This window comes from Saccopteryx bilineata, chromosome 1, assembly GCF_036850765.1.
Source record: "Saccopteryx bilineata isolate mSacBil1 chromosome 1, mSacBil1_pri_phased_curated, whole genome shotgun sequence".
Lineage (NCBI taxonomy): Eukaryota > Metazoa > Chordata > Mammalia > Chiroptera > Emballonuridae > Saccopteryx > Saccopteryx bilineata.
Window position 1 is genome coordinate 40,822,292 of NC_089490.1, and position 23,638 is coordinate 40,845,929.

Consider the following 23,638-nt stretch of genomic DNA (forward strand, 5'->3'; position numbering starts at 1 on the left):
CCCCTGGATCATTCATTTCTATGAAACTAAGACTTTTGGTTGCTTTTGCTTGATTATTTGCTTGCTTGTTTTTTAATTCAGAAAGAAACATAGTGTAAATACAAGGTTATTAATTTTTACAAGGTTATTAATTTTGATGTTATAAAAAATAAAATATAAAATTATAGACTCAAGTAATGACTCAACAAATTTTTTTATTCAATATTTTACAATGATATGCTTTAAATGAATCTTTTAAAATTGGAGAACATTTTAGATTTATTTTCTTCAATATATTTATTTTATATAATTTTAGTCCTTTCTTAGAATATTCAGGTAATTTAAATATATGATAATATTTAATGTAACATTATAAATGACAGTAATCAATAGTTTGTCCTAGAAAAAAATCATAAACTGGACTGAGATGGCTGCTATGAACATTTACTTTGCCCATTATTTTAATCATAATCTTTCTTATCCATCCATGCCCTTTATATTAGATAAAAGACCTGTAAATGTGCTATAGTGAGTAGAAGTTAGAATTTATCCCTAATGTTCCAAGTATATAGTTGAAAATACTTGACTGTTTATCATTTAAAGTTAGATGTGATATGTTTCACCTAATAAAATATGAGCAAATGTGACACAAATAACTTATTTGTTGAACTCCAACAGCCAGTGCAAGACCCCTGCTATCCTTGGTCCTGAAATAGTAGTGGTGGAAACATGAACTGACACAAGTCCCATCAATGTGGGCTCTGGATGAAGACATTATGCAGAGATGCGAACACCCACACTTCATACAGTGCATGAAAATCAATAAATTTGTTTCTTTATCCACGGAGTGTTTGCATAATTTGCTGTTGTGACATGACCCAGCTCATGCTAACATAGCATGCAGAGTATTTCATGATCAGCCCTGCTTATATTGGCTTCATCTTCTTTTCTCATAGTAATTCTCCATATGCTATGTCACGTTTCCTTCATTAATACATTCATTTAACAAAAATTTTGTGTAGGCCCTGGCCGGTTGGCTCAGCGGTAGAGCGTCGGCCTGGCGTGCCGGAGACCCGGGTTCGATTCCCGGCCAGGGCACATAGGAGAAGCACCCATTTGCTTCTCCACTCCCCCCTCCTCCTTCCTCTCTGTCTCTCTCTTCCCCTCCCGCAGCCGAGGCTCCATTGGAGCAGCGATGGCCCGGGCGCTGGGGATGGCTCCTTGGCCTCTGCCACAGGCGCTGGAGTGGCTCTGGTCGTGGCAGAGCAACGCCCCGGGGAGAGGCAGAGCATCGCCCCTGGTGGGCGTGCCGGGTGGATCCCGGTCGGGCGCATGCGGGAGTCCGTCTGTCTCTCCCCGTTTCCAGCTTCCAGAAAAAAAAAAATTGTGTAAATATTCTAATTGTTGGAGAATCCAAAGATTAAAGAAGGCATATAAAGCTCTTCCTATTTCTAAGGGAGACAGAAAATTAATAAAGCAGTAAAATAGAAAGTGAGTAAAAAGGATAGAAAGTGTTTTCAGTTTTCAGTATCTTGTTCTTATTCATGGGGTTATCAGTCAGATTGCTGTCCCTTCTCACCTCATTAAAGAGATCACATGTTTTTGAAATGTCAGAGCTTCCTCATTTCCAAATTCTGGAAGTGAGTGCTCATTAAATTAACCTCTTCACCTGCTCCATTTCCTTTAAAACAGTGATTGGTTCAATGTGTGAAATAGATAAAAGTTTTCTGAGGATTTGGGGAAACTTATTTCCATATAGTTTCACCAAAGCTAATTGCATTGTAGGACTCTTTCCAACTAAATATACATTAAAGCCTAAAGGCTTCATGGTTGTTGATAACCATCAGTTGATATGCATAGATACATACCTACTTAGGCTGGGCTAGACACAAAAGTTGGGCCTGACCAGGTGGTGGCACAGAGGATAGAGCATTGGACTGGGACATGTAGAACCCAGATTAAAAACCCTGAGGTCGCAAGCTTGAGCACAGGCTCCTCAGGCTTGAGCATGTGCTCAGCAGCTTGAGCGTGAGGTAGCTGGCTTGAGCATGGGATCATAGACATGATCTCATGATCGCTGGCTTAAGACCAAAAAGTCTCTGGCTTGAAGCCCAAGGTCAGTGGCTTGAGCTCAATGTCGCTGGCTTGAGCAAGGGGTCACTCACTCTGCTGGAACCCCTTGGTCAAGGCACATATGAGAAAACAATCAATTAACAATTAAAGTGCTGCAAGGAAGAATTGATGACTCTCTTCTCTCTCCCTTCCTATCTGTCTGTTCCTATCTGTCCCTCTCTCTGTCTCTCTCTCTCTCTCTGTCTCTCTCTCTTTCTCTGTGTCTCTGTCACTCACACAAAAAAGGTTGGAAAAAGAGAAAGAGGAATCTATAAATTCTGTGTTTTAAATTAACAAGTAGATCAAACACAACTCTTCCTTTTGAGTATTAGGTTATGAGAACCAGCAAATACCTTGTATGTTTGTGTGTGTGTGCATGCTTAATTAAATTTAATTTTGTGATTAAAAAGTAAAAGGACTCTAAAGATGTGACATGTGAACAGAATCATTTAAATGGGTCTAGTATGTGATGAGCTTTGTGAAGAAGGAGCTGATCTAACAACTCTTGGAGGCTACAAAGGCTTTATTAAGGAACTGAAAAAGGGTATCGATAGAACATGGCTAGATTGAGTCAGAGTGGTGAAAGTAAAAAGTAGTGTTGGAAAATTAGACAGAATGAGGTTAACCAGCCCAATTTATCATGAAAAGAAATATAGATTTTATTTTAAGAGCAATGAAAATCTATTGAAGGGTATAAGCAGGAAAATAAAAGGATCTAATTTACATGTTTTTAAAGATTGCTGCTCTGTACAAGACTGAATGGATAAGAGAAGGGCAAAGTGGAAGGAGAAATTTTGTATTAGAAGATTTTGGCTTGAACTAGTAAAGAATTTTCAATAGAGGCTTATAGTATCCCTTGAATATTTTATAGAACTTTCCCTACAAGGGTAACTCCTATTTATCATTCAACTCTTAACATTCAGATGCTGCTAAGAGAATATATTAAATCATCAAAAGAATAGATTTGAGGACAGTGCCAATTATTATTGAGACCTTAGTCTCTGCAAAGCCATTTTATTTTGATTAATGTGAGAATCCCTTATCATAAAAATTATATTTAAGATTAGTTTTTTTCCATTTAAAAGGACTCAATCTCATACGAATAATTTAAAAAGATTAGTATGTATTCTTTGAAGATATTTGTAGATTTGTAATTCTTGAAGCTGTGATGAACTTAAGTTGATTTAGCAGAAAAACTAATGATATTTTTAAAAGTAGATATAACTTTGTATTTATGCATCCACAGTGTATACTTTCCCATGAGGCTGCCCTCTGCCTGATATGAGTCAAACAGAGTAATAAGACTGCATTATCACCATTATTAACTGAGGCAACACAGCTGATAAATCATAAGTAGGGACTAAAGAACATGAAAAAATGGATGAAGCAAGGTTAAAGAAAAATTTCCTATGGAATAAGAACATAAGAATAAGTTAGGGTACTCAGAATACTCCTTACAATTTATTCAGTCAGTTAATTTTCATGCATTTGTGTCCCAATCAGAATTCAGTAAAGTTAAAAATATAAACAAGTTAAAAAACCCTTTTTTAAAATTACATATTGTTTTGAGGATATTTGTCCATAACTTTTTACAAGTGTCTTCACTTTGAAGAGAGATGTGGAAAAAGAGAGAGAGGGACACAGAGAACATGAACAAAACAGTAGCCAGGCAAGTAGGCAGCAAACCCTAATTGGACATCTAGAAAAAGTCACTGGACTCTTCCATGAAAGCACATTGAGTTCAACAGGAATTTTCCTCTCAGAAGACTCCTATACGATGGCCCTTTCCATATACACGTACAAGGAATAGTTGAAAAACCTCCATGAAATGTAAAGGAATAGTACTACTACAATGCATTTCTCTATAGCTAGATTTTAGACACTAGATAATAAGAAAAATATTTTAGATCACAAGAATTATTTAAGTGCTCCTTTTTTCACATAAAAATTGATGATATCTATTTTTTTAGTTCCTTATAAGGATAATACTGGGTCATTAAAAAAATCATAGGTTTGTTAATGAGCACCATTCTGACTGGTATGAGGTGGTATCTCATTGTAGTTTTAATTTGCATTTCTCTGATGATTAGTGATATTGAACATTTTTTCATATGCCTATTGACCATCTGTATGTTCTCTTTAAAGAAATGTCTGTTCAGTTCTTTTGCCCATTTTTAATTAAATTGTTTACCTTCTTGGTGTTGAGTTTTAAAATTTCTTTATAAATTTTTGTTATTAACCCCTTATCAGACATATTGGCAAATATATTCCCCCATTGTGTGGGCTGTCTTTTTATTTTGTTAATGGTGTCTTTTTCTGTACAAAAAAGCCTTTTATCTGATATAATTCCATTTGTTTATTCTGTCCTTTATTTCACTTGCCCATGGAGACATATCAGCAAAAAATATTGCTACAAGAGATATCGAAGAGTTTACTGCCTATGTTTTCTTCCAAGATATTTATGGTTTCACAACTTACATTTAAGTCTTTTATCCATTTTGAGTTTATTTTTGTGAATGATGTAAGTTGGTGGTCTAGTTTCATTTTTTTTGCATGTACCTGTCCAATTTTCCCAATATCATTTATTAAAGACACTGTCTTTACCCCATTGTATGCAAAGAAAATAGAGAGTACTTGAAGATTCATTTGAGCTTCACCAAATTTTGGAAAAATATCTGTAGAAAAACTTTACTTGAATAGATATTTTCTAATTCAAGTTATAAAAACATAACATCTGGTCCTGGCTGGTTGGCTCAGTGGTGGAGCATCGGCCTGGCGTGTGGGGGACCCGGGTTCAATTCCCAGCCAGGGCACATAAGGAGAAGCGCCCATTTGCTTCTCCACCCCCATCCTTCCTCTCTGTCTCTCTCTTCCCCTCCCGCAGCTGAGGCTCCATTGGAGCAGGGATGGCCCGGGCGCTGAGGCTGGCTCCTTGGCCTCTGCCCCAGGCGCTGGAGTGGCTCTGGTCATGGCAGAGCGATGCCCCCTGGTGGGAAGAGCGTCGCCCCTGGTGGGCATGCTGGGTGAATCCCGGTCCGGCGCATGCAGGAGTCTGTCTGACTGTCTCTCCCCGTTTCCAACTTCAGAAAAATACAAAAAAATATATATGTATATAACATCAAAACTAAAATTATAAAATTGTGTGTAAAATGGTCCATTTATAAATGTTTTTAAAAAGAGTTCAAAATACAGAATTTTATATGCTAAATTCTTTTACAAGAATATTTACAATGTATGTAGGAAAAAATTTATATTCTTATAATGGTCTATATATGCAGTGAGATGACATTTAATTTGTTTCTGATTATAGTTAATTAAGTTTAACAATATTGAATTTTATATATTGATGAAATGGTTCTAGCCTTTTGGGTTATATTTAAGGAAAAATTTTTTATAAAATTTAATAGTTTGAAAAGTGTATGTGTAACTAAGAATTAATTTAGAAGATTGCTGTTAAGAATAACAAAGAATACAAGTAGAAGTTTTTTGTTTATTTTTAGCAGATTCTCTTAAGGATTACAACTATGATTCTGAAATGATATTTTTGTCATTCAGCAGATCCATTTATACACTTACAATTTACTAATTTATTATTATTATTATTATTATTATTATTATTTTGTATTTTTTTGAAGCTGGAAACGGGGAGGCAGTCAGACAGACTCCCACCTGTGCCAGACTGGGATCCACCCGGTACGCCCACCAGGGGGCGATGCTTTGCCCATCCTGGGCGTCTCTCTGTTGCGACCAGAGCCACTCTAGCACCTGAGGCAGAGGCCATAGAGCCATCCCCAGCACCCGGACCATCTTTGCTCCAATGGAGCCTCCGCTGCGGGAGGGGAAGAGAGAGACAGAGAGGAAGGAGAGGGGGAGGAGTGGAGAAGCAGATGGGCCCCTCTCCTGTGTGCCCTGGCCGGGAATTGAACCCGGGACTTCAGCACGCCAAGCCGACGCTCTACCACTGAGCCAACCCGCCAGGGCCCAATTTACTAATTTCATTTTTCTCAAAAGTATGATTAGTTCTCACTAAGAGAGAATTGAGGTTATGTGCCATATGATTACCAGTGAAATAAGAAAAATGCAAATCTATTCTTTACTCTCAAATTTCACAGGTAAAATGAATATTTTATAATTAAATATTCAATAAGAACATTGTAAATAGACTTCACGCAGTTAGATAATAAGATAAATGCAAAATAAAATGCAAATTACAATAAAATTATAAATTATTTTTTATTTTAAATTAACTCAATCAATAAATAAAATATATGTATTGAAACCTCTATACTCCAAATATAGTATGTGGTAAAATTATGGTTTTGCTATTAAAAATGCCTTTAATAATTTATAATTGAATAGAGGATTACTTATATGCATAAATAATTATTCAATAATGTAACAAAAAATTTGATTGAAAAGAAGGGAGATAGTGAAAGAGGTTCCTGCATGCACTCCAACCAGTATCTACTGGAAACCCCCATTTGGGGTTGATGCTAAAATCAGCTGAGCTATTCTCGGCACTTGAGGCTGACCTTTGGACAAACTGAGACACTGGCTGCAGGAGAGGAAGAGAGAGAAAAGGGGGTGAAGGAAGGAGAGAGAAGCAGCTGGTTCCTACTCCCATGTGCCCTGACCAGGAGTCAAACCTGAAACATTCATATGTTGAGTGCATGCTCTATCCACTGAGCCAGTTGACCAGGGCAACAAAAATGTGTGGGTTTTTTTTATTTTAATTTATTGCGGTGACAGTAGTTCATGAAGTTACACAGCTTTTAGAGGCACAATTTTAAAACACATCATATGTACACTGTATTGTGTGTCCACCCCCCAAGTCAAGTATATGTTCATCACCCTTTATGATCCCTATAGCACCTCTACTCTCCCCACACTGGCAATCACCACACTGTTGTACATTTCCATGAGTCTTTTTCTCTCCATATTTATTTTGTATTAAAAAAAAGGCAAAGATATTATTAAACAGGTAAGCAATGAAATGTCAAAATCAAATAATGAGAAGCATTGCTTCCATTTGCAAAATGTGAGAGAGAACTCATTGATTTAGAACCCAAATTTTAGACTGGTAATTTTTGAAAAATTAGCAATAAAGGAGAAGAAAATATTAAAGGTATATATAACAAAATGAAAAAGAAAATCTTTAATATGGTTGTATTGTAGACATATGTAACAGAGTAGAAGAGTGTAAAAAGAATATTAAGAAAAAGGATCAGAAAGTTTTTAAATGCAACGTGAAAAAATTTTGAGGTAAGAAAATGTTGAGCTCAGAACTGTAGATCAGGAAGATTACTTTTGTAACTGCAAAGGTGGGAGTAGAATCCAAAAAGGAAATATGAAGCTTGAGCCAAGGCAGTAGTCAAGAAATGAATAAAAATATACACCTAAGATATAGTATTTGTTTTGTTTTTATGTAGGGAATAAATTATAGTGATGTTCAAGATTTTGCATTTGGGTTTATTTAGAGCAGAAATGATGAATTTAACCTTCAACATATCTCCTTAAGTTTTTGTGCCTTGCCGGTAGTTGGAAATATGGACTTTTATTTCTGGTAGTGATTTATTTGATATAAGAGACAATGGGGAAGAAGAATTCATTGTGATCTTGTTATAATCAAGATCACTAAGGAAAACATGCAGTTACAGAAGAGCAGTCGGTCAAATAAACTTGGGAAGATGGTAAAGATGGTATAATTCCAAAATAGATAAGGAATTCTGATAGAGATGCTAGTTAGGGAACTGAAAAACAGCAAGTAAATAACAATATATGGAGAAGAACATTTATAAGTATGAGAGAACAAAGTAGACTTGAATATGAATGTTACTGTAGAAGTCAAAGAAAATTATAAATGAAAATACTTGTAGGATTTTTCCAGAAAGAGGTAAGTAGAGATTGGTATCTTAAGGTAGAATATCAATTCAGTTAAATGCTGAGGTATAAGAGCATGCAAAAAGTAGAGGGAGATAATGAGATATAAGAGTTTTATGAGAAGTGCAGTTGCTGTTAGCTGTGATGCAATAATCGTTAAGAATATGCACAGAAACACCTAATATGCTACCCAAGCCTTAACTAAGCCCAGAATATCTGACAAAATCAAAGAAAACATATTTAACATTTTTTTCTTTCACATTCAAAGTCAATTCCTCACATTCAATTAGATTGTAAAATCACAAACATTTATGACACATATGTCACTCATAGAAACAATGAAGAAATTAAACTTCAAAGAAATATCTCATTAAAAATTACTGACAAAAGTAAGAATTAGATATGAGTGAATAAAATACAAATATATCATTGTCAAAGAAAATCTTAAATTAGCAAGAGGATTCTAGCTCCTAGAATATACTTTACTGAAATATATTCCTAATTTTTATACTGTAAAAATTTTATTAACTACCATTCACACATCAATATAGTAATGCTGATTATTGCTTGTCTCAAATCCAACTATGGAAAGAATTCTGCAGGTCTTAGCGATTTCACTTTTACTAAGCCATTTTATAAATACTATTCAACAGAAGAAAAATCAAGCAAAATAGGGTTTACTACATTGTGTTAAATTAAGTAAATTGTATCACCAGAAATATCTTGTTTTATAAATAAGAACCCATTATGTAAATCACATTTACAGCAGCTTTATAATACAGAATATGTAAAAAAATTTGAAAAGTAATAGTTTTTCTTTGTTTGTTTTTTTCAGAGACAGAGAGAGAGGGCTAGATAGGGACAGGAGACAGAAATGAGAAGCATCAATTATCAGTTTTTCACTGCGACACCCTAGCTGTTCATCAATTGCTTTCTCATATGTGCCTGGACTACAGGCTTTCAGCAGACCAAGTAACACCTTGCTTGAGCCAGCGACCATGGGTCCAAGCTGGTGAGCTTTTGTTCAAACCAGATGAGCCCATGCTCAAGCTGGTGACCTCGGGGTCTTGAACCTGGGTCTTCTGCATCCCAGTCCGACGCTCCTTCCACCGTGCCGCCGCCTGGTCAGGCAGTAATAAGTTTTTGAGCAAAATTTAATTATACATTAACTGCAAAATCAAAGGGTATTAATAATTTTCATTAACAAAACAGCTATTATTTCAACTTCAAGTATATTTTTTAAAAGTTAAATTCAGATAATTACAGATTCTAGGAGTAAAATTATATTTATTATATATCTAATGTAACAGATATATAAGGAACCCTCATTCACTGTTGATGGGAATGTAAAGTAGTACAACCATTATGAAAGAAAGTATGGTGGTTCCTCAAAAAAAAAAAAAAAAAAGAATAGAGCTACCATATGACCCAGCAATCCCTCTACTGGGTGTATACCCACAAAACACAAACAAAAAAGTTACATAAAGACACATGCAGCCCCATGTTCATTGCAGCATTGTTCACATGGCCAAGACATGGAAACAACCAAAAAACTTTTCAATAGAAGATTGGATAAAGAAGATGTGGTACATGTAGACTATGGAATACTACTCAGACATAAGAAATGATGACATTGGATCATTTACAACATGGATGGACCTTAATAATATTATACTGAGTGAAATAAGTAAATCAGAAAAAACTAAGAACTGTATGATTCCATACATAGGTGGGACACAAAATTGAGACTCATGGACATAGATAAGAGTGCAGTGGTTACCATGGAGAGGAGAAGGGAGGAGAAGGAGAGAGTGAGAATAGTGGAAGGGCATAAAGAAAACCAAAAAAAAGGTGATTGAGGACAATTTGACTTTGGGTGATGGGTATACAACATAATCAAATGTAAAAATGATCTGGAGATGTTTTCTCTAAATCTATGTAATCTAGTTGATCAATGTCACCCTGTTAAAATGAATTGTCTAAATGAAACTATAAAAAAAATTTTTAAAAGTTAAATTCAGATAATTACAGATTCTAGGAGTAAAATTATATTTCTTATATATCAAATGTAACAGATATATATAAGTAGATTTATCACAAAGAACCAATAATAAAGTGAAATACGTATTTTTAAAGGAAATAAAAAATGTTGACTAATACTGAGAAAAATAAATATATGAGAAGAAAAAACATGGAAAACAAATTTATTTTTCTTATAATTTATTTTCTTATAATCAATCACTTTAATATTATATTGTAAATAATGAGAAAATTATAGTTTTAGAGATTATATAATAAAGTTAATTGCTTTCTCGATTTATTTTGATTTTGGCTTTTGAGATTTTTGTGTATTTTACATTATTCACTTTTTATGACTTGGAGAAGTTGGGATTCCAAGTTAGTGATAAAATGGAAGACAACTTTATACAAAATACCATATGAAGTCTAAAAATAATAGGAAACTTGCAAAAAATACTAAATCCTCAAATTTTTATGAGTGTGCATAAGGAAATAAGGAAAATCATTGTATCTCATAGATTGATACAACTCTTCTATGTGTTAACCAAAAAAAAAAAAAAATAAAATAAAATAAAATAAATAAATAAAGGCCAAAGTGAGAAACAAGAAGACCCAAAAGAATGGTTATGTGGGAAGCACTGATTCAGGCAGAAACACAAATAGTGTTTCGATTGGGAGATGAAGGCAAGAGATATTTATGAGAAAAAGAAGGGGAACGATCACATCAGTAGAGAGCAGAATTTCTATAGGTACCCAGGTACCGATAAGTTAACACAATGACTCTAATTCTAATGACTTTTTAATTTTCAGTCCAGTAGTGATCAGTCTGATAGACATATCTTCTTTCTTGTTATCTTTATAAACAATTCTTTAGAACATATTGTTGTTTTAGTTCCAGTTCAAAGCTTATTTTTTGCCCAGTTTTAAGATTCCAGATGTTTGAGTAATAAGACCTGCAAGGCACTTCCCTCTAGGGTAGCAACAACTCTAACTCCACTTTAATTTATCTTTGTGCATATTTATTTTTTGCTTGTTTTCTTTTTCTGTTCACTCAGGCTGTTTTTTGAACCTGCTGGAAGATGATTCTTTCCACAAATGCCTGATTAAGTGAATAATTAACCATTTCATATGCTCTTGGTACATATTTGGTGATATCAGTCTGAAGAACCAAAACAAATTTTGGGTTGCGCTATCAAGTCTACATCCATCAGGTGACTGCAATACTTCATAATTGGTTATACAAATGAGATTTTTTATAATATTAACTGCCCATTCAGTTTTAGAACAATAACAAATAGTTCAAAAGAGGAGGGTAGCAGTGTAACACAGAGCTCTGGATTCAATTCAATTTATATTTACAGCCCCATGATAATGGTGAATGCCTCTGTTTTTTTTTTTAAGTTGATGAAATTTTTTGCTGAAATTATGCATGATTAACACTAATATTTAAAGACACCTCTCTGAAATATGTTGTTTCCTAGTGTCAATTATATAACTTTAGGGATGGTATTTTTAATACTACATACAGTCTGTTAATAGCTATGCTAATGTAAATGTGGGACTCTTACAAAACACACAAGAATAAAATAATGTTTGAAAAAGGGTTAAAGTTCAACACTCATAAAATAAATTTTACAATAAATAAAATCCTTAAAAAATATAAAGCTTCTAATACTTGGAGCACTTGAAACTAGTACAATATCAGTCAACACGTTTAGTACTTAATGCATCTCAAGACACAGAGAAAATATTTATTTTAAGATCCTTCAGAGAGAGAATGTTTAGTTCCCTGGAGGAGCTGTCCTTACAACTTGACTTTCACTTTGGTAGAATGAATGTTCTTTTATTTCTCCCTCCATCTAGATACAAATCCTTTGTCCAGACCAAAACAGTATTTCAGAGTAAAACCTAAAAAGGAACAATAAAGCCAGTGAAGACCAGGTAAAGCAACAGTAATTACCCTTTCAGTTGTTTTCATTGTTTAGATGAAAATAATCAATTTACCACTGGAGTAATCAGACAGTGAACAAGGAATCTCTCCACTTTGGACAAGTCAGTTAAAATACAGCTCTGACTTGCATTGTATTATTTGGGGCTGCCTCACACGGGGTGAGAAACCCTGCAATTCACATCCACTCTGACACATCTTAACCTAGCCAAATCAAGGAGCCAATGTCCACAACTCAACTCAGCCTGAGCAAATTTGCTCATAAAGATACACATTTGAGCCCCATAAAATTGTTATTTTCTGGGTCAAAAACAAAAGAATCAGCAATTTTTAAAGGAGGTAAGTAATATCTTTCCTTTTGATGTAAAAAATGTAACTGGAATTTTTTTTTTTTGTATTTTTCTGAAGTTGGAAACAGGGAGGCAGTCAGACAGACTCCCGCATGTGCCCAACCAGGATCCACCCGGCATGCCCACCAGGGGACGATGCTCTGCCCATCTGGGGCGTTGCTCTGTTGCAACCAGAGCCACTCTAGTGCCTGAGGCAGAGGCCATGGAGCCATCCTCAGTGCCTGGGCCAACTTTGCTCCAATGGAGCCTTGGCTGCAGGAAGGGAAGAGAGAGACAGAGAGGAAGGAGAGGGGGAGGGGTGAAGAAGCAGATGGGTGCTTCTCCTGTGTGCCCTGGTCAGGAATCGAACCCAGGACGCCTGCACGCCAGGCCAGTGCTCTAACACTGAGCCAACCAGCCAGGGCCTGGAACATCTTTTAGTTGTCATTTAGTACAGGAACTTCATTATCATTTTGACTCTGCAGTTTAAGGCCTGTGACAAAAGAATTATTTTTGTATATTAGTAATGTATTTTGTATAGTATAACACCTTATAAATAATCGAGGCAATCTGCAACTTTGTTATTAGATGTTAAAATTATCTTAAATTATTAAAATTTTGTAATATTCAAACAGGAGTTTAGAGGAGATTTAATTTGTAATTCAGTTTAAGAAGATGTAACTAACTCTCTCAATACATTTCTTCTTGGTGGCATTTTGGTTTTATTATTTGTGTCTGGAATTTCTATTTATAATTTTTGGGAAAATACAGCTTATCTTTTAATTGCTTCCCTGACCTAGTTAACCAAACACTGTTGCACAAATAGAGTAAGCATTATGTAGAGTCTATTGCCTGTCAAGACAGTGATAGCAGGTGAAAACCACAAGCATAGGTCCTTCCAGTAGGAAGATGACTTCAGATTAAGTGTTAAAGAAGGAGTAAGATATTGGGCCTTGGCTAGCTGGTTCAGCAGTAGAGCATAGGCCTAGTGTGTCGAAGTCCGGGGTTTGATTCCCATCCAGGGCACACAGAAGAAGCACCCATCTGCTTCTGCACCCTTCCCCATCTCCTTTCTCTCTGTCTCTCTCTTCCCCTCCTGCAGCCAATGCTCCACTGGAGCAAAGTTGGCCCAGGCACTGAGGATGGCTCTATGACCTCCACCTCAGGTGCTAGAATGGCTCCAGTTGCAGCAGAGCAACACCCCAGAGGGGCCAAGCATCACACCCTGGTGGGCATGCGGGTTGGATCCCGGTTGAGTGCATGCGGAAGTCTGTCTCTCTGCCTCCCCGCTGCTTCTCACTTTGGAAAAATACAAAGGAAAAACATACAAAAAAAAGAGTAAGATAATGTAGAGTATAAAAGATGTATTCTCAAATGTATATGAGAGGAAAGCTATCTCTCTGAAAACCATAGATAACTACAAATGTAGTACTTACAATGCCCAATGTTTCATCATTGTAAAGTATAAAGAAAAAAAATTGTGCATATTGTCATATTTTTATTTATATAAAATACTAGAAAAATGAAAATTGATATGTATTGATAGAACATATATTATAGTTGCCCAAGGGGAGAGAGTAGGATGGGCATGAGAAAGGTCAAGAAGAAGAGATTCAAAAAGAACATAAAAAAACTTCTAGAGGTAATAGTTTTATCATGTTATATTCATTGTCTTGATTGTGTTGATGAGAAGTGATGATAGATAATAAACAAATAGCTAGATAGTTATAAATAAATATGTATACCTTATGTCAAAACAAAATTATATGCTGCTTATCTAATGTCAATCATACTCAAATAAAGTTGTTATAAAAATATTTACATTTGTAATGAGCACATTTGTCTTATCTGATTTTCAAAGATTTTATAAAATATCTAACTGGTGGCCCTGGCTGGTGGTTCAGTGGATAGAGCATTGGTCTTGTGTATGGGTGTCTTGGGTTCAATTCCAGGTCAGGGAACACAGGAGAAACAGTCATTTGCTTCTTACCAGCTCCCCCTCCACCTTCATTCTTTTTTTTCACACCTGAAGCCAGTGTCTTGATTGGATTTGAGTATGGCCCCAGGAGCTGAAAGAGCTTGGTTAAGTCAAGCATTAGCGTCCGGTGCTAAAAATAGCTTGTACTCGAGCATCAGCCCCAATCCTGATCCATGTGGATCCTGATCCAGGTGCATGTAGGAATCAGCTTCATTATCACCCCTCCAATCACCTGATAAAAACATTTAACAGGTGAAGTCATAGAGAAATAAAGTTATAATATTTCTTGTAGTTGTATTAATTACCATAAACTCTAGAAAGTTCAAAATAATTATATATTTCAAATATATGCCATCTAGAGAATTCAACAGTATATTAGTGAAAAAGTTATTAAACTGAGATACTTGCTCTCTCAAGCTTGACTAAATTTTCTGATTTTGAATATTACAAATGTTTCCAGTTTATCACCACATCTCAAAACGAAATATTAATTCATCATTATAAAAAATTCTTAAAGATTATTAAATCTTTTTGGCAAGCATTAAACATCAATCACCTTGTGGGGTATAAGATTGAAATAGAAAGATTTGGATAGAACTGAAACGTCTCTCATTAATATTTTATATTCATGACCCTTATCATAAGCTACAGAATGCCCTGTAAAGTAAATACGCATCACTTCTATCAGAATTACCTATGTAATTAAAGAAAAACAGTGGGTTTTTGAATTGTGAAAAGAAATTTAATGGCTTTCTTTTATCTAAAACCACTTAAATGAAATAGGAATTCTCATGCTCAAAGACACACAAAGGACAATCACAGCCATAACAAATACAAATGCACATGACAGCTAAAGAAAAGTCTTCTAAAATTAGTTCTTTTATTCTTATTTTCTCCATCTTATTTAAAAAAAAAAAAAAATATATATATATATATATATATATATATATATATATATATATATATATAAATCTTTTTGGTCACTGACAAAAATGCTTTCTTTCCCTTCCTCAGAGTACATAGGGAAGCCTGATAAAGCCATAATCCTAGTAAAAAGGCAGATAAACAAACCTTCTCTTCAAGAATGGCAGAACATTTAAATTTGTGATTTGACAAAGACCTTTTGAGAGGAAGAGTAACTTGTCTTTATTTATTTATTATTATTATTATTTTTGCCAACTTCAGAATTTTTATTCTTTATAGCTACTCACTGGGACTCATGGTTGGTGCTGTACCCTGCAGTGTGTGTGGTTTTGACTTTTCCTCTGTCTCAATTTTTGTCTATTGTCTAATGCAAACATGAAAATGAATTTGTAGACTTAACTTGGGATATAAGAGATATATTGAGAAAGTCAATATATTATATGCATAAAATTATTGAAAAATTGTGTTTTTCTTAATATTTTGGCAGCAAGATGTTAGAAGAGAAGCTGCTTGTTTTCTTTGTGTGTTCTAATGACTCTGCTTAGGAATTATTTGTGGCATGCCATGTAAAGTTGTTCACACTCTTTCTGAAGGAAGTCAAGGCTTGAACATGACGGCTACGCACAATGCCCCTCAAGGATACTAAAAATTATTGTACTTGCTCCCCTACAACTTCTTCAAGGTTCATGCTTCCAGAAGACCATGCAATTGTAAATTTAGAAAATTTCTATTGATTTCCAGAAAAAAACATTACTCAGATTGAAATATTTTTTTGCATTTGTTTCAATAAGGAAGTTTTCCTTAACTTGAACTTGTCTGCTCTATATGTGTGAACAAGCCTTTAAAGTTTCTAGGCTGATGATGCTATCTTTTGATTTTTCAGTGCATGTACAATTTTATTTTATTTTCAGTTACTTTTAGACATTTCAATGGAACTAAACTAGTGAGGTATCAAGTCAGGGACTAATATTCATCTTGCAAGTCTTCTAGCTGTCTCCTCTGAATGTTTTCCTACTACTGAAATACTTTCAAAGGTTCAAAAAATAGATAAAATCTTACAGGACTAAAAAAAATCACTAACATTTATATACAAGCAGAATCTACAGAAAAATCATCAGTATGAGTTCTAAATTAAAAATCGTAAAGTTGGTTGGCACTATTTAGTATCTGAAAGAACAATTAATTCATATATAAAGAAATAATGGTTTGTATATATAAAATGTAGTAAATATGATACATATTATATTATATTTTAGATATCTATATACATATATGAAGAGAAATAGTTCCAGTGTCTTGCTTAATATTAATTAATTTTCTTTTTATAAAAGGATATGTAAAGATGAACAGAATTTATTTTTATAATTATATGTAACATAAATAAAGCTTTAGAAAAATATATCTTAAAGTCTCAACCATGTTGGTCACTTATAAAATAATTATCAAAGTATCTTCAAGAAAACTTAAACACTGAAAAAAATAAAAGCAAAGAAACAAAAGCTTTATAAGGATTGAAAACAATAAGTTTTCTTTATTGAACATTCACCGATAATTATTGAGCACTTACTAGACATTATAATGGGATTTTATTAATAAAAATTAGACAACAGGCTGGTCTAAAAACAAACATACACTCTATCTTTGATAAAGAGTAATGATGAAGAGGTAGAAAAAACAAAACAAAACAAAATAAATACTTAGGGCCAAAAAGAAATATAGGCAAACCAAACACATACCAAATTTTGAAAATTGTACCTTAAATATTAAGTATGATAACTCATAGAAATATCTATATCTATCAAGAACAAAAATGATTTTAAAGAGTAATATTCATACTACTTAAAATTTAAGCACATGTAAAGAATGGAAAGGCATTCAATATAGCATTATTCAAAGCTTACCATATTTAATTTTAAAATATCAGAAAACCAAATGACTTATAATATATATGCCAGGTTTATAAAATTAAGGAATGAGGCCTGACCTGTGGTGGTGCAGTGGATAGAACATCAACCTGGAATGCTGAGGTCCCTGGTTCGAAACCCTGGACTTGCCTGGTCAAGGCACATATGACAAGCAACTACTGCAAGTTGATGCTTCTTGCTCCTCCCTGTTTTTTTCCTCTCCCATTCTCTCTAAAAATCAGTAAATTAAAATTTAAAAAGTTTTTTAATTGTGTTTATTCATTTTAGAGAGGTGGGAGGAGAGAGACAGAGAGAGAGATAGGAAGACAGGGAGAGAATTTGGAAGCATCAACTCCCACATGTGCCCTGACCAGGCAAGCCCAGGATTTGGAACCGATGACTTCAGTATTCCAGGTTAATCCACTGAGTAACATAAGTCAGTCTAATAAAAATCTTTAAAATTTTAAAATAAAGTATAATAAAGGAATAAGAACAATAATTGTAGTTATTTTTAGTGGTGGCTTTATAAATATTTAACAATAGTGTCTATAATTCATTTGTATTTAGAACTTTTCCAAAATGGACATATTTAAATATTTAGCTAAATGAATAGAAAATATATAAATGCTATTTTATTTTCTCTTATGAAATTCTATGTGGGCAAAACAATAAAAGTAAGAACACAGTGTAAACTCTTTGAATAAAGCTACTAGTTTTAATTATTTATTTAAACATTTTAAATAATCAATTCCAGAAAATGATAGAATATATATAGGAAATCAATCTGAAATGGTGTATATGAGACACCTTTCTCAGTTCTTAAGTTGGCTTCTGATTGCCCCATAAAAAGAAGTACACATGTTTATGATAAGCAGGTAATTCTCCAAACTTTGACATAACAGATAAAAAAGTATAACAATTGAGTCATAATTCATAGATAGTTATATAAAGTGTTCTTTATATATGAAAAATATATGTATTCTATCTACCTATGTATCTATTAGTCACTTATCATTACAAACTTCAACATATTTAGACATTTAAGCAAATATTTTAGAATTTATATCTCATAATTATAAACTTGACAGTATTTGTCTAAATAGCCAAGGATCTCTTTTATGATATACTGTTTCTATAAAAATGCAATTGAAATGAAATGTTCTTTGGCAAACTTTTAAAATATATTTATAACTATTGTATTTATAAAGCAAAATCTATTCATATTTTTTCATTTAAACATATTTAATTTTTATTGAAAAGTATTGAGATAGATAAGCAGCCTATACTTTTTAGCTCATTTAACATTGTAACAAAAATAGCCTTAACACTTTTGAATTAACTTGGTCTTTAATTCATAGGGACTATTTAAATAATTGAGCTTCTCTCTTTTTCACTTTTTCTCTCTCTCTCTTCCCCAGCTCAGACTCTCTTTCCCTAATCTAAGAAGCAACATATTATAAATAAATAAATAAATAAATAAATAAATAAATAAATCCTGTCTGCAGCTAGTGGGAGCTCATTGGTTCTTAAGAGTAGAGGGTGTTCCGATTATAGGGAATGGTGCTTTCCTCTTTGCCATCCCATCCACCATGGAGTCGCATCTTGCTTAGAGTATGTATATATTTTATACACTATCGCGGTTGACGTGATTTGGGGTAATAAAAACTTGGTAGTTCTTTCTTCCTTTGATTGAATTGACCCCAACTAAACTTATTTTAGCACTGCAGAGACTCAAGAGTGTTTATCATGCCCTTGTGCAAGTACTTAAGTTGCAATTTCTCAGTAGATATATTGGCCTTCAATTCAGAGCTACATCCAGGTGTATTTCCTGATTAACATGGAAAATCATGCATTTTTCTATGACACATGAAATGAAGGGAAATCTGTAAAGGCAGTTGGAAATGTTTCAACCTACTTTCTCATTTTCTGTCCAAACATTACACAGTGACTTCTCGCTCCCCATCTCACATCTCTATTTCTTAGCCATGCTTATTGGATTTAGGACATGCTGATGTGGGGTTTTCTGTAAGGTGATGTTCACTAAACTTTTTTTTAAAAGAACTCATCTATTTTTCTATCTACCTATCTTATCATCTGTCAATCAATGTTTACCTCAGTGAATTATATGACGTAGAACAGACTTTATTGAGACTAGAGTGTGTTTCAGCAATCTCATAAATTGCCCCACTAGGTATCAGATTTCACTTTTTTCTAGTTTATTACAGGAAATAATCTTCAAAAGTGGACAAGGGACAATTATCAATGTTCATTTATACCTTGCAATTGCCATGAAATAACCATGGGGAATACATTTTAGTCAACTGGGTATTTCATATCACTTAACTAATGTAATGATATATGGCAGTGTTTTTTGACCACGGGTCTAAGAACAGTTTTTCCAGAAATTTTGTGCCAGTCCACAAAAGAATTTAACAACCTAATGTTGTATGAAGATGACAGACCCAATAATCTTAGTCAAACTCACTTATGCTCAGGGTGGTTTTTGCCTCAGCAGTCTCTGAAATAATTCTCCAATTTCACCAGTCCTAAATTGTAAAAAGGTAGAAAACCATTGGTATATGAGATACAAGGAAGAGATGGACCATTTTAAAAAAATTCAATTAATGTTATTTCACACCAAAGTACTCTGAATAGTTGAAGATGCCTTCTCACATTCCAACCAACAGGCAAATATTGCATCAATTAATTTCAAAACAAGATGTAACAATTACCCCTTGACATGATTTATGTGAATATGCCCATTGGTAATAGAAAAGCAGTTATGAATTATTAACACCATTGCTTTTGCCCTTAATGAGTAAAGATATTTTTAAAATATTCTGATATATTTATTTTCCTTTACAAGGTATAATCAATCTTTTAAAAACTTTTTTAAAACTACTTCAGGTTTTGGTAAAGTTATTAAGTTTTAATTTTATCTAAAAAAATTTGCTTATCAAATAATTTATGAATGTTTCTCTTAAAATGAATAAGTCAAATGAGCACATAAGAAATTATCCAATGTTTATGTTAATGAGGTTAAAGCAATCACTAATTTTATATAAAATGATGACCTTGGGTGGCTTCCTGTGTTATTCTGGCATTTTTTTAAAATTTATTTATGAGTAGTACAAAAATAGTCCATTACTGTTATTTGCTTTGCAGGTTCATTGTTGTTATATATTTAAGTAAATGGGCATCTAGAAATATAAGATATCTTATCTTACCCTGTAATACATTTGTAAGAAATGCCAACCTTTCCTTATCAGGTGGTGGTGCAATGGATAGAGCATCAGACTAAGACATAGAAGACCCAGGTTCAAAACCTGAGGTCGCTGGCTTGAGCATGGGCTCATCTGGCTTGAGCACGAGCTCATCAGCTTGAGCATAGGGTCACTGGCTTGAGCATGGGATCATAGACATGACCTCATGACTTTGGGTCAGTGACTTGAGCCCAAAGATTACTGGCTTGATGCTCAAGGTCACTGTATTGAGCAAGGGGTCACTCACTCTACTGCAGGCCCCCAGTCAAAGCACATTTGAGAAAGCAATCTATGAAAAACTAAGGTGTCTCAGTGAAGAATTGGTGCTTTTCATCTCTCTCCCTGTCTGTCTGTCCGGATCTGTCCCTCACTTCCTCACTTTGTCTCTCTCTGTCACACACACACACACACACACACACACACATGCACAGAGAGAGAGAGAGAGAGAGAGAGAGAGAGAGGGAGAGAGAGAAATGCCAACCTTATTCTCCAATTTGTGCAGAAGAACTCATACCTTAGAAGGCACCAGGCTTCAAAGAGCCCAGGACTTACTTCCTCCAGAATTCTGTTCTGAAGTTGGATTTTGGTTTCTACAAGAGAATGCAAGTTGATTTTTCTATCACTGGCAGGAGGACAAATTATGTGGCTAGAAGCTTTGACACTTCCAAGTATACGTAGATAACATGTGCAATCCTCATCTTTCCCTAGAGAAACAAACCCTGGAAACTAATACGGCCTAATCCTCTGCTTTATTATTATAACATCTCACATAAACTAATAATCTTTTTCTCTGCTTTTAACATCCCATTGCCTGACTTAATGGTCATAAACTGAGATTGCTCTCATGTAGCTTGTATAATTCTGCAATAGTATCTTCAGAATAATTTTGGCATTTTACATAAACATATTTGTTATGCTTTAAATTAATATTTTAGTTAAGTGTTTATTTACAAATTTTAAAAAATATGTACATTACTAAATTATACTTATCATTGCTCATATTTCAAATCTTGATGATGAAGTAAAGGATCCTGATGGTTTTAGTGATGCATATCTGCTAACTTCCAGGAATTTAGCAGATTAAAGCTATTTTTAAGACATGGGCTGATAAAGATATTATACTCATATGCTTCTACATTTATTATTTGAAAATATGTTCATAGATGGATGAACTGCGAGTGTAACAAGGCTCTGAAAATCAGTCATTTAAATAGAAGTCAATGATGAGTCTGGAAAATATATTTATGTACTTTGTTCTGTTGATAAATTATCTGGAATTTGTTATTCTACAAGAACTTTTTTACAAGTGTATCTGTAGCTTGTATTGATTGTCCTCTTGGGTATTTTACTTCCAAATAACACACTGATCACAGTCACCTTCTGGAATTAAATTCTAAGCAATAAATTACATTCATATCGCCCACCTGCATAAATAAATAAATAAATAAATAAATAAATAAATAAATAAAAATAAACCCTAGAACTATCATATGAAAATTTGAAAACTTTAGTTTATCAAATAAATGAGATTATATAAATCTATCTATTGTAATTTCTAGATAAAAGAAATTAGCTTTTTTATTATCATTGCTAGATTTTGCAGTGTTATAAACACTGTTTTTAAAAGTCAGCTTTGTTATAATTAATATACAATAATATTTACATTTTTAAACATTAAATTCCATTAGATTTTATTAAACATTTATAGTTGTGCAATTGCCATTGCAATTAAATACAAAATTAACTCAACACTTCAGAAGTTCACCTGTAGTTCTTTGTAGTTAATCCCATGACTTGACATCCACAGATCTGTTTTCTGCCCTTCTAGGTTTATCATCTCAGAAAGTCTTAAAAATAGAATAAAAAATATGCAGCTTTTTAGTACATCTAAGCTGAGCATAAAATATTTGAGATTAATTTAGATATTAACGTGTTCTTTATTTATGTCTGAATAATAGTCTATTGTCAAATGAAAAGCATTGCTTTATTCAAGTGCTTTTGGACTGTTACTAGTTTTTGTCATTTATGACTAAAACCAATATCAATGTTCAAATAAAGAATTATGTGTGAACAATATTCATGCACATTTGATTAATACTTAGAACTGGGTATGCTGAAGCATATGGTAAGTACTTATAAACTTGTTTAAAAATTAAACTATTTTCCAAAATAGTTATATCTTTTTGAACTCCCACCAGCAGTGATGAAAATTCTAGTTATTTCTCATACTAAGGAGAAGTTATTATTTTCAGGGTATTGTTTTTTTTTTTTTGGTATTTTTCTGAAGTTGGAAACAGGAAGGCAGTCAGACAAACTCCCACATGTGCCCGACCGAGATCCACCCGGCATGCCCACCAGGGCCTATTTTTCAGGGTATTTTTAAAATTTAACAATTATAATAAGTATGTAAGGGGTTTTAATCAGTGGGGTTTTAATCTATATTTTATTAAAAACTGATGATGTTGGAGGCCCTGGCCGGTTCGCTCAGTGGTAGAGCATCGGCCTGGCATGCAGAAGTCCCGGGTTCGATTCCTTGCCAGGGCACACAGGGGAGGTGCCCATCTGCTTCTCCACCCCTCCCCCTCTCTTTCCTCTCTGTCTTTCTCTTCCCCTCCCGCAGCCGAGGCTCCACTGGAGCAAAGATGGCCCAGGCGCTGGGTATGGCTCCTCGGCCTCTGCCCCAGGCGCTAGAGTGGCTCTGATCGCGGGGGAGTGACGCCCCGGAGGGGCAGAGCGTCGCCCCCTGGTGGGCGTGCTGGGTGGATCCCGGTGGGGTGCATGTGGGAATCTGTCTGTCTCTCCCCGTTTCCGGCTTCAAACAAAAAAACAAAACAAAACAACAACAACAACAAAAATGATGATGTTGAATATCTTTTTTTGCTTGTATGTCATCCATTTATTTTCTTCCATGAAGTATCTATTCTAATCCTTTGCCCACATTTTAAATTAGGCTGTATTTTTATCCTTATCATTGAGTTGTTAATATATCTACATGTTTGTGCATGAATTTTACCATGTGAAAGTTGTAAGATGCAGATATGTGCTCTGTGGATTTCAAGATGTCATCAGAGTAGGCAAATATTCCAACTGCCACTTCCCAGAATCACAGTGGATTAAAACATAATTTAAGAACAATCATCTTAAAAATCAACTTTGGATGAAATGAGGATTCTATAACCAAGAATCACATAAGAAACATGCTGAGACTGGTAGGAAGGGTGAAGATGCAAAAAAGGCTGCCCTTACTCCTAGGAGTGAGCGGAGGTGGAGGATCTGAAGGGTCTCTCACTGAAAAAAGGATT

The 23,638-nt window shown here is 34.2% G+C and overlaps 1 non-coding gene across 1 annotated transcript; it reads left to right on the plus strand.

Moving 5' to 3' along the window:
• Nucleotides 1-1,001: 1,001 nt before the first annotated feature.
• On the plus strand, nucleotides 1,002-1,077 carry TRNAA-GGC (transfer RNA alanine (anticodon GGC)). Its single transcript has one exon. It is a non-coding gene; the product is annotated as a tRNA-Ala (tRNA).
• The last annotated feature ends 22,561 nt before the right edge of the window (nucleotides 1,078-23,638 follow it).